Source organism: Meleagris gallopavo, chromosome 21 (genome assembly GCF_000146605.3).
Source record: "Meleagris gallopavo isolate NT-WF06-2002-E0010 breed Aviagen turkey brand Nicholas breeding stock chromosome 21, Turkey_5.1, whole genome shotgun sequence".
Classification (NCBI taxonomy): Eukaryota; Metazoa; Chordata; class Aves; order Galliformes; family Phasianidae; genus Meleagris; species Meleagris gallopavo.
Genome location: NC_015031.2, coordinates 8,771,063 through 8,784,135, shown reverse-complemented (window position 1 = coordinate 8,784,135; position 13,073 = coordinate 8,771,063).

Here is a 13,073-nt window from a genome sequence, read left to right as displayed (position 1 = left end):
TTTTGTTCAGCTTTCGTTTCCTTCACTTTCTGCTGATCCCATGAAATTGAAAAAGCGAGTGGAAAAAAGCTGAAAGATCCCATCCCATTTTCTCCAATTTAAAGCACTAACTGTCATCTTATGTAAAAGCCTGAGGTAAGCCTCAAAGTTGGATCTCTTACACAGCAATTTCCTTGAAGAGTTATTGGATCACATTTTCACAGAGGCTTCTTCTGCATACAAGTATTTCATGGCATCTATTTTTCCCAGTGACCTGGAATTCATCTATCTGAGAAAGATATTTCCATGATTGAGCTTCCAAATGTTCAGATAAACGTATGATGCATCTGCTTTTAGTTTGTTCTTTCTGTAGTTGATTTGCAAATGGACACAAGAGAAATACAGGGAGGTGCACAGAGGTGGCATGGCGTAACCAGCAAATACCAGGTAGCAAACTTCTAGGTGGCAAAACCTGTGCTAGACCACAACATCAATAAGACTGAAGGACTGTAGAAAGGGCTGCAGTCAGCAGGCATGAAGGATTTCCCGAGTATAAAAATCTGATGAAAAATCCTTCAAATTTTCTGACTTGTTCCCAAGTCCCTCACACTGTAATCAGATTCTGCAGCAGGGACCTTATGTCATCCCCTGAACAGTGTCTCTAAACAAGCAGCAGTGATTTCTTACTTTGGAAGCTGACTCTCATGCATTTATACTTTCTGAAATGAATGTGAGGCCTCTTTATGCCTTAATGAGACAAAACCCTAAAGGAATTCGGATGGAGAACAAGTGCTGTTATGTCCTAATGCTGTGCTGAAACTTCTCTTCTTTGAAGGGAAAACAGTTAAATGAATGGAAACTTTTGGCCCCCGATGGCTGCAGTATGCACTTAGGATTCTTCACTTGCCCTTCTTCGATCACATCACTCCTGGCAGAACAGATGAGTATCGCCCTGATTAATCAGTAGTCTTCAGGGAACTGCTCTTTCTGTACACACATTATGATCATTAAGAAGCTGTACTGTCCTGTGCTTCCTGCATCACATGCTTGTTTGCGTATGGAAAATGCAAAATAAATTGTGCAAAATTTACTATATTTATTAGAAACATTTGTCCATTTCTCATTCAGTTACAGTGTCATTTGGTGTCCTGAGATGAAAAATGATGTAGTTACTTTTTCTGTGCTTCCCCATAAATGTTATTAACTCAAACATTTACATGCAGGAAGATGGAGATGCAGTGGAGTTATTTTTGTCATCCCTGAAGGAAGTGCCTTCCTGGGGTGTCTCTCCTGCAGTGCAGGGTGGCTGGCAGTGTCACTGCGGATGCCTGCAGCAAAGTGGGGTCCCAGCTCTCAGTAACCCTACTGAGCAGGGAGCTGAGCAGGAACAGCTGCCTGAGGCTAAGATTTGCTCACCAACTAGAGTCAGGAAAATCCAGCTGCATCTCAGGTGATCCTTCCAGCAGCATCTTTACACCCCCACTGGCACACTGTAACCTGCCAAATTCCAGCACAGATTCACAGAAGGGTTTCCCAAGCTCCCACTGTTCCTGGCTCAGCTAGTCCTGTCCACCTGAAATCTAACACAGGACAGTTTAGATTGCAACATCCTTGGCAAGACAAGCATAGCTTGAGCCTCACCCGGGCACAAGGGCAGGATAAAGGACAGAGCCCTTGCTATATTGCAAAGAACAGCTTTCACTTTGCAAGCAAATTACTGGTTGAATCACATTCGACAGATTCCAGAGTAATTGCTGTATGAGCAGCACTTGGGTTTAGAAGGCACGTCTGCGTGCTTGGCTGACAATTAGATGGCTCATCCCATCCAAGGAAGCATCTCACCCTTGCATGGTATTGGGTACATAATTAAACAGCAAATGAGAAAGATCCACCTTGCAGTAGTGAAACTGCCTGATTCTGGTACTGCAAGATAGCTTGTGCTACTGCAAGATAGACTATTTGCTTTAGAAAAACTGCATATATCACCCCTCTGCCAAGAACCTGATCACTTCTGAAGAGGAGCCGTTGTGCCACAGAGTGCACAGAGCAGTTCTTTCTTTCTCTTCCTCCCATTTTCAAGCTCTGGTTTCAACAGAAAGGATTCAGGCCTGCAGGGTGGACAGGCACATTTCAGCAGGCTCTAATGGGGAAGCCAGTGCAAGGCTGTCTTCTGCGTCCTCGGCTGAGACAGGTGGAGGGAAAGGGGACAAAGGGCTGGCTAGCAGCAGACCCTTTGCTTTGCTGAGTCTAACGTATGTGAGCATCACTGTTCTGTGCTGCCAACAGTTATTACTCGCTGAGACAGAGCTGGGAGGGGGCTGCACAGGAAAGCAGCCATTAAATGCTGCCTGCATCTCCTCTGCAATCACAGCACTCGAGTGGCCCAGCCACCCTGAGCTCTGTGGGGCACTTGGAGCCAAAATGAAAGGAAATGGGAATCCACAGCTCCATTATTTCAAAGCAGATTGCACAGAAGTTCGTCTGCTGCTAGAGGAAGAGCTCTGCTCCTTCCCAGCTGACCTGAGACCTCTGCTCATCTGCAATCATTTTCTGTTTCAGCAAAATGAACAGAACCAAATCCGCTGACTGAGAGAAACTTCCACAAATTTCATCTCATGGAAGTCTTTCCATTAATGTCTTTCTCACATGAAAGAGAATCTGGCTGTCAGATATTGTTCCCTGCTGGGCTGATATCGATTTCTTTTTTTAAAGATAAAAATATGTGATGCAATGCTATTGAAAAATTAGAAAAACAAATCAACCCGGAACTCAACATAATAGGCCATTTTATAAATGCTAACTAAAGGCTGTGTATAAGGGATGAGGAATAAGGCTTTTTTATTACAAGCTTAAGATTGAGCTTAAAAACTGGCTTCACTTCCCCGACCTCCCAGCCTGGAGGGCACTGCATCTCTGGCACTCTCACATGTTAACAGGGTCATCTGCTCTCTCAAAAGAAGCTCAGAATTCATACCTGGAGTTGCACAAGATAAAAAAGAAGAAAGAGACTGATTTGCTGCTTCTTTACATATAGGTATATTCAGACAGATTTCCAATGCACATGTTCCTCTCTGTGATCAGGGTCTTAAGTAGTTTATTTATTAAGAAAGAATAACGCTTGTTTTATTTAAGAATTTCATCTCTCTTTAAAAAACAAAGTCTAGAAAACAAATACATTTCAGTGTCAGAAGATCCATGGCAGCACTATTCCCTGTATTAAGAAAACAAAGGTGATAATACAGATGTCCTTGAGAGTAACTGTTTCTAACAGAGATAAGATGGTGATTAATGGGAAATTTGTTCTTGCCAGGGGTGGCTATCAAGTATGAGTAAATAAATGGGATGGTTCCATTCTTGCAGTTTACTCACCATAAATATTATTACTCTGGTAATAGGAAGATGCAATACTGCTGGCCATTCAGAGGTTCAAGATTCTGAAAACATCCTTGCCCCTTAGGTTATTTTCTTGATGCCATCATTTACTATGATGCCACAGGAGAAATAAATGGTATGGCAACCAATTTAATTTAGTTTTCAAACAATTTCTAGAATATGACATTATTTTCTGATGGTGTCACTGCACCTTATAAATGTTGTCTGAAGATCTTAACCTTAAGAAATGGAACAGCCTTTATGAAGCTGGGTTTTAAACATGATAAAGTGTTAAAAATAAATAAATACAGGTTATGTCCCCTCTGATTTTAAGAGATCTGCTTGTAGGCAGTGGTACAAGTTCTGCAGCAGCACACCTCCTTCCTAAGCACTCGGTGGGATGCAGAGTGCTGCCAGGAGCCTCCTGCAGCCCTCCTTAGCACGTGCCTGAAGTCACTTGCAAAAGAGAGAGGATTTTCAATGCTATCATAAGTAGAGAAAGAAAAAACCTCTCCCCACAAAGACGTTCAGCCATCCCCATAGTTTATTTATGGATTTTGCATTTCACGGTCCAAATACATTAACTAAGTTATTCTGTCAAAAAAATGTAAATGGTGATCATTTCTTAGCTGCACCACTTGAATAATTGTATTAAAGTGTAATAAAGTTATTGAAGGGATTTATTAACCTGATGAAGTAACTCATTAAATCCTTCAAACATATTAATGAAGGAGGAAGCATGGGTCCTTTTGTTATAACTGAAGATGGGAAATTGTGGAACAGAGCCTACCTGATAAAGATGATCAGATATCCCAAATCAGCTTTATTTAGCTAGTAATTTTCAGACTTTCTATCACTACTGTGGATTTTTCTGTTAATTTTCTAACCTAAAGGCCCATTGACTGAAGAGAGGACAGGTCAGAGTGCAACATGCTGCCAGGCTTGTCTGAGGATCGGGCTGGGATGAGCCGGCAGCTTTCAGTGAATTAGCAGCTGTGCTCTCATTTCCTATCTACTGAGTACCTAGGGTTAAGCTATGGCTGATTCTTTCTACAATATTTTTAAAGGTTAGGAAAACAAGTGGCACTTTTCCAGTTTGCAGAATCAAAAACCTTCCAAGCACACAGGTAGTGTTCAAAGTTGGAGGTGCAGCTATAACCAACTTCAGTAGGATGTATCCACCCATATGGCTACAGCTGTGTGACACCTGGGCTGTAAAAAGAGGGGAGCTGTGGAGAAGACAGCTATTCCCAGCATTACTTGTGGCACTGCTGATTGGTGGTGCGTTGGAATCAGTAGCGTGAAATGAGGGCTGTTACAGAACTGTTCTTTATGATCAGGTGGCAGTACTTGTGTATCTGCTGAGTGATGACATTCACAGGACCAGAGCGTCTGAGAAACAGAGAACTCTGGTTTCAACCCCCTGTCAAAGAGTTTTTGTTAGAAGATATGAAAACATGTAATTTGTGTCTCCCTGGTAATTCTTGAGTCCTGGGGAAATGGAAGCTGGTCATTGTTGCATAAATCAATTAGAAGAAGCATGTAGGATGCCTTTTTTGTTTTAAGCATGTATTTTTCATGGTTGCATCTCAGATAAAACGCTGTACTGTCAGGGATTCTAATCACCTTTCAGCCATTTATGTAAAATACCTGTCTCTGAAAGAGGTAATGAATGCAATATCCCTGAGGCTTGAAGACTGTTGGGATGCCAAGTGCGACTGTAACGATGTGAGACGTGGGCATTGCTCTCAGGCATTAGCCTGACTCAGCTCTGCACAGCACGTCTCAGCAGTGCGGGAGACAAGATACAGAACGTGCAAAGTTAAAATAAATTCATTGTAAAACGCCTTTAAAATAAGGTCACCTCTGATGTAAGGCTAGTATTTAACGGCTAGCAGCTTCATTAGAAATCTGTTTTCATGAGTGTCTGAGAGTCCTGGAAGGGGTGAAAAACGTGATTTAAAACAGACACGTGAGGTGAGCAAGTTGGGAAGAGAAGGGAGCAAATGTGTCATGTCAAATCGTGACATTTCAGGTGATCTACACATCACTGCCTGTCTTTTGGACCTCACCCCCCTGCCCTAAATAGCTATTTAAGAACTTGGAATTGACAGCCAGAGCAAGAGCGAAGACCTACTGTAGGCTGGGCAGAATCTCCCCTTTCCAAGTAGGCTGGCTCCTTTGCAGAGACAATAATGCTGCAAGGAGACATGTCAGCTCCTTCACTGCTTAGACTCAGGCTAATACTGCTCTTGCTAGGGAACATATTGCATGGTGAATTGAAGCTGCATTTATTCTTAGCCAAAAGATCACAACAAGCAGCATTAATTAAATTTTCAGTTATCAATTTCATTCCCTATCTATGCTGGAGAGCATGCTAGTTCTGGCAGGGATAGGTTAATTAAGAAAAGAAGCAAGGCATTTGCCACCTTTATTTCTATTAGTAGAACAGGAACCGAGCAGCTAACCAGTGTGCATTGCTTAGAAAATGTGTACCATATTATGTTTACCTAAAATAGAGCAATCGAAATCTGCATTTTTATTAGCACTTCTTAATTGTTGAATAAAATGTAACAGAGAGAAGGGAACACAGGCACATTGAAGTACAATACATTCTGAATGTGCTGCTGTCATCTAAAGGATCCAGCACTTATTTAATATTATTTTACTGCTCTGCTTCTATGTTTGATGTTCTGAAAGAGATGGAGTGAGCGTGACTTACATGATTTCCAATAAAATAAATAGAAAATATATATAATTATTGAAGCAATAAAATAGTGAAAAATTGTAATGGCTTCCAAATCAGAGTGCATCTGATAGTCCCCATTTCTTCAATCCCTGAGTCTTTTAAAATTTTGTTTAACAATCTGCTATCCTGAGAAACGTTTGCTCGTGTCTCCCCCTTTTACAGGCCACTAAATAGGCTGTATATCTTCTAACCTTGCAGGTGACAAAATGCACTCCTTCACTGTAGTCCACACAGTGCCAGATCATTTCAGCCTTTCTGAGTAAATGACATGCAACTCTATAACTGCATGATTAGGCCCATAGATTACCAGATTACAACCATAAATCTTCCCCATAGCTACCACTCGCTTGGCAGAAATAGTGAAGTATCATCATTTGTTCTCATGTAGAAAACATGCTGTGAAATGCAACCTCAAAGGTCACCAGGATGGCATTTCCTTTTGTGGCCCTCAATAAACTTGTAGCTAATGCAGCAATTACCAAGCCCAATTACCCCTGTGCAGCCTTCAGAGAATTTCTTTTCTGAAGTCTCGGTAGTTGGATTCCACTTTTTTCAGTTATAATATGGGGTAGATTTAGCTGTCTGCACAATTGCTAGACATTTCTGGAACAGGCTATTTGTGCACTGAGGGCCTGTCTGAATGAGGAGGCTGTGCCAACAAAATGGGAGCAGGGTATTTGAGCAATACTAATGAGATGTGTGCAAAAAGGTGTGTGGGCACTCATCTCAGTGTTAGTTTTATTTAAAATAACCTCTTCCTTCCTATTCCACCTCAGCTGAATCCAGATAAACTGTAGTAACGTTGTCCATCTTTTTCCACATGATATCTCCCAGTAGTTTTGTGTATATATACATGTATAGAAACACAAGTTACTGTATCTAATGCACTACCTTGGCAGTTGTAGTCACATACTCAGCATTTAATTAAACAGTCTGAGACATTGTACAAACTGGTACATCTCCTTTGTTAGCTAAGACAGGGTTTTGACAAGCTACATAGCTTTCTTTATATCCACATTCATTTTATAGCCACTAAGTGCTAACTTGTGAGTTGTACCATTTAGAAGAAAAAAAAAAAAACAGAAAAGGAACTGATATAATCTTCTGCATATCTGCCAACAGTCTGGGAATGATGCATGTTCTTCACAACATGTTTGACTGAAATGAAGCCGATGGAATAGTTCTTATAAAAGGAGAAGAGCTGAACTGCAATATGTTAAGGTGGTTGTATCCTTGTTACCACTTCCAGCTCTTTGTTTGGGGAAAGATAGCTTGATTTTCATACCACGTGCATGAATGCTATTATCCCTTTTCCCAGCTCTCCATTTGCTTTCTTTGGGGGGAATAATTGCTAGGGCTGCTTTCAAGAGTTTGAATTATGGGAACCTCACCTGCACCTGCTAGTTCCATAAAGGCTATGTAATGAGGGCCCCTGTTTGTCTCACTCCCCAAAACGATTCGTTTCCGTATCAGTAGGATTTTATCTGCTTCAGTTTTATCTTTGACAAGTCACCTCCCTCACCATGTTATTTGTACTTAAATGACATTTAAAATGGTCCCTGCTGATTTTAGACATATATCAGTTTTTTATCAAATTTACTCCTCCTTGCCCTGATTCTGTTTGCACACTTAGGTGCAGCTATTATCACAGAGAATAGCTGTGACCTTGAATCTTATTTAGCACTGTCTTTAGGCTTCCAGTTGTTGGAAGAGACTTATATATATCTCCTTTTCATACAGAGGAACTTGCAAAATATAATATATGTAGTGACCCTTCAGGCATGCTACAAAAATACTTGCTTGGGAAGAATGCTGGAAATTATGAAGTGTAGTCTAGCCAGTGCAGTAGGAAAAGAGACGATGCTTTTGAAGATTTCTGGCTGAGTTCTGGTTAAAGGGTTTTCTCAGCACTGCTCAGATATTAGCTGTATTTCTGGCTCTGTTTTTAGGGGTCTGTGGCTTTGAATCAGCATCTGCTTTCTCATTTAAAATCATATTAGTAAAATCAAATAAACGTAAGGAAAAGCTTAAGAGGAGCTAATAAAATGATTAGAGAACATTGTATAAGCTCAAGGAAATGTTATTCAAAGTCAATTGAGTGTGTGTAAGAAGAACTGCCAGCTTTAAGGAGAGATAAAATGGATTATATGTGAGAGGAAACTTCTTGATGAGATGAGTGAGAAACTGCTTTGGTAGATTAAACTTTGTCAATAAAAAATGTTCCAAGAATAGATAAGACTGTAAAGTAATCTGTAATAGGTCTGGAAGAACACTCTTGCTGGCCTACAATTCAGCCTTAATTCTCATGATTGCTTGAGATATCCCACACTCTTGCAATTAATCCATCATAGTCACAAGAGTCAGGAATATAATGTACTCCTAAAATATGCAATTTAAATTTCTAAAACCAAATAATCTTCTTACAGCAGGTAATTTCAGCAAGATAATTCATGCACAGCATATTTTACTACTGGTAACCATTACTATTATTACACATCATTTAAGCACATTAACAAATACTATAAAACAAAACAATCTCCCCTCCATGGCTCTTTGATCTCTGTAATATTTGTGGACCATCTCTAGATTTTGATCCCAAGCTATTTTCAGTTTAAACATAAGAATGGTAGGGTACACCTTAGTTTAACCAAGTTTTCACACTCCTGCCTCACAGTACAGAAAATGGTTCACTTACTTGTTTCCTACACTGAAAACTCAGCAATATTGGGGAAAGACATGGAAATGGAAATAGCCATTTTCTGTGCGTGGTATTTGAGATGGTTGTACATTGGTGCCCTCTGCACATACTTGAGAGAACTGCATCACTTTGGTTTGGGTTAAAATGAACAGGAAAATGCATTGTGATTGGTTTAAATACTTGAACAGTATTTCAAGAGCTTAATGAAAAAAATAAACTTGAGCAATGACAAAAAGTTGTAATTAATTATGTTTTTAAATAGTAGCAAATGCTGCTTTCCCCTAAGTAGCAGTGACTTGTTTAGTATTATTACCACCACCAATTTACAACTTTTTAGAATAAATGCTGTTTTCCATAAAAAGAGGAACCCTCCTTCCTAATAATTCCTTTCCTGATAATTAAAGTTACTCCATTTAGAAATTGACAAACTCACATATCAACTTTTTTAAAAAGGAGGGAAACAACACTGTATTAACCTTTGGTTCTGCAGAGGAGCAAGAGCACAGCCCAGGGGTACTGTGTGGGCTGCCAAACCTGCCAGAGGAGAACTGCCAGTTGCCATCTGACTGTAGGACACCAGTGAAGTAAAGATGAGAGAAGAAGAGGGTGAGACTGGAACTCTTTGTCAGGGCAGAAGATAAAAAAGTAGATATTAAAAGTGACTTACAGTTGAATTGATGCACATGGACTTGACTATGAACTGCCTTGCATTCAGCAGTGGCTGTGAGTTAACTGGTGAGATCTCAGCTGGCGGTGTCCTAGCAATAACAAATACCACATATCAGATACTAAAACAGCAATTAAAAGTGCATGTTTTTAGCATGACACAGTAGATTATGGGATATGAGTGTCAACAGTCTGAGGAGCCAAACGATCAGTCAAGCCACGTTAAAAAAAGCAATCCAACTCTCCGTTTTACCAGCAAGGCTGCTCTAAACTCCATGTGCTTCTTGCTGCAGAAACGGCCCCAATATGTTGTCTTGCTTTCTCATCATCTTTTGTGACAGTGAGATTACACTACACATCACAGTAATACAAACTTACTGCCGTATTCTGACACCTTTTAAAGGGTTGTTTGTTGCTGGAAAATCGTGCAGAGGTATAAGTGCTCTATGAGTAGCCTAAATGAAACCCCACTGCTTCTTTGTGTGTTCTCCCAGCTTACTGCACTGCTGATGGACAGCACTATTAAGCCGTCATTAGCACCACATCTGAAAGCTTGGCTTCTGCTGATAATAACAGGCTATTCAATATCTGGAGCCTTTGCAAGAAAGAGGGCACCTAAATGAGAATAATGAGGTCATTCGGTGACATGCCTGAGGATATGAAACCACGGGTAACTTTTTAGTCCCTTTGATACGTGAACACATTACATTCAACTGTGACAGATTATTTCTAGCATTCAAAACAAAACAAAACAAAACAAAACAAAGCTTCTTCCATTAAATCATACTATAAACCATGAGTACCAAGTGGTAATCAAAACACTGGCATTGCTGTAAAGCACAACCTTCAAAATATTAATTCAGTGTAACCCAACCAAAAAGAAAACATTCATATGGACAGATACAAGAAGTAGAGCAAGGGGTTGAGATACTATCAGAAAATAGCTAAGTTTAACAGCACAGTTTGAAGGGATTTGATGGTAAGAAGATTGCTTACAATTGTGCATAACAACTTGGAGCTGAATGAGATGTTTGGACTATTTTGACTTTGAAAAGATGAATCAACTGAAATAACTCAAATGTTATTTTCAGACCTGCTTCTTGCTTAGAGAATGGAGCTACAGCCCACGTAGGTCTGAGGACTGACTGGTTTAGCCCGTAGCTCTGCTCAGAGGCTTAACACTCAAACTTTACAATACCAGGAGGAACATTCTTCCTTTTCTGTTTATTCTCCAACGTGGCTTTTTCCATTTCTCTCCATAGAAGTGGTGCTCTTGGAGTTTTCCTGGGTGTGCAAGAGTCATACAACTGTCAGGCTCTGCTGCTGAGCAAAGGAAGCATGCTGGCCCTCAGCTGTTCTTTCTTCTTTTGGGAAAAGAAAGCTCAGTAATCTTTGCTAGACAAAATGTTCCTGCATGGCTAGTTTAGTCCGATACGTGTGCAGTTAAGGTAGATCTGGATCATACCATATAGTCTTTTGCATTTAGCTTCAGTTTCTGTATGCAGAGAAACACAGCTGCTGAGAATTGTGCTGTGCTCTGCTCAGGTGCTCCCTGGTGTACTGCAGGTGCTGTGTGTGCTGGGGAGGACCTTGCATGTAGAATAGTCAGCTTCTGCACCTTAAGCCTGGAAAGAGGGGAAGGCCACAGCGTTCTTTCCTTGTGAACCTCTGAGAACTTAACATTCTCAAAGGCTTAAAGGGAAAGAGCGGTGATGGGAAGAAGTGTGGGTGAACACCTTGCTCTCAGAGAGCTCCACTTACCAGCAGGCAGTTTCCCTTTGTACCTTTCCCTGAGTTACCCTGGAGGAAAACAGACGTGCAAGTTTGCTTCTGTTCCAGTTTCTCTCCTTTGAATTTCTGTTTTCTTGGTCTTATTATTTCCTGTGTTTTTTGTCTGGTTTTTGTTTTTTGTTTTGTTTTGTTTTACAAGGGATTAACTATTAACTCAGTCACTACCATCATTCTTGAGTCTAACAATTCACCCGGAATTTGAATAAATGTGGGAATAAGGACTGCCTCATAATATCTGATGCATAAAATAAAGCTTTCTAAAAGTAGGCTGTAGATTATAAATACAGCACTAATTCAATAGCAAAACCAAACCAAACCCCCATAAAATTAAAAATATATCTATTTCTCAGTGTTCTTTCCAACAAGAGCTACATAGAGGGGCTGGGGAGACACAGCTCTTCATATCAGCCTACCTCAGCACCTCTTGACTTGCAAGGTGGACAAAAACAAACTCTGAGTACCGTATCTGCTGTACTTTAGTGTATCTGCATCATAGGCATCACCTGTACCTTGGGCAGTCCTATTTTCAAAGCAGGAAAAATAGTTCTGCTCTTTATTAATTGCACAATATACATTTAAACATAACACACATTCATTAAAGACTAAAATCTGTGAAGTTCTATTAAAAGCTAACAGACAATCCAGACAGAGTAATTGCAGGAGGCAAGTCTGGCTTTCAAACATCAGGAGGCAGCTTAAGCTTTCACTGTATTTTAGACCTATTTCCTCATTATACACTGGATTAATCTGCTGGTGAATTTGGCTTGAAGGAGATTTCCTCCAACTCTGTGCCTTTCTACTGAAACTTCACATTCCTACAGCATATCTTTATCCCGTGTTTTTAGTCCCTGAGCTGTCAAATGAGATAATAAGGCAACCTTCAGCCTTAATTTTTAAAAAAATCAAAAGCCAAATAAAGCCAAATAAAAGGACAGATTATGTTGCATTATATTGTATTATATATTGAGTTCACAGTGCTGAGAATAATGACAAAGTGTTACATTATCAGAACATTATCAGCAGAATCTGCAAAACTACATTGAATCTCTTTAACTGAATGTTGTTACTTGGCAGAACAAAGTCATTGTTTGTCTCATGCCCAAAAAATGCTATTGAGAAGAAAATGAAGCAGCTTTGCAGTCTGCAAGTTTAGAAACTCTTCTCTGGATTCCACTACATCTGAATCATCTCACTTTTTAAATGGCTGTATGATGTGCACCACAGCATTCCAGACATTATGTAATGAACAACAGTTCTCATGCAAAAAAATCCCAGTGCTAACTCGCTGCTACGTTATGACACCACTGTCCATCAGAGATAATTATGAAAAATGTTCTAACAATCAGGAGTATCTTTAAGCTGTAACTTTTCCCACTGCTTTTAATGTTATGCATTTGCCTTTCTAAAACAAAGAATTCTTTCAAAGGAATTAAAAGCTCTGTAGTAACAGTGGTTTCTTTTCTCCCCTCCAGTGTTCATAATGGCTTCGGGGCTTTTGGTTTACCCTTTTGGTTTCAACTCTGCTACTGTGAAGAGATTCTGTGAGAATTCAGACATCTACTATGCAGGAGACTGCCAGATTGGATGGGGGTATATGCTGGCAATTGTGGGGGTCATGTTGTCTGTCTTTTTACCATTCTTTGCAAAATATGCACCAAAAGAGCACATATCTCCGACTCCAATACCTACAATTTTATAGTATTTTATTACTGTTTAAGAACAGAACATTCCTGTCTACGGGCAATGGGCAGCAGTTATTATAGCACTTCCATTTAGCTGTATTGCTAAAGAGAAAAAGAAAAAGAAAAAAAAAAAAAG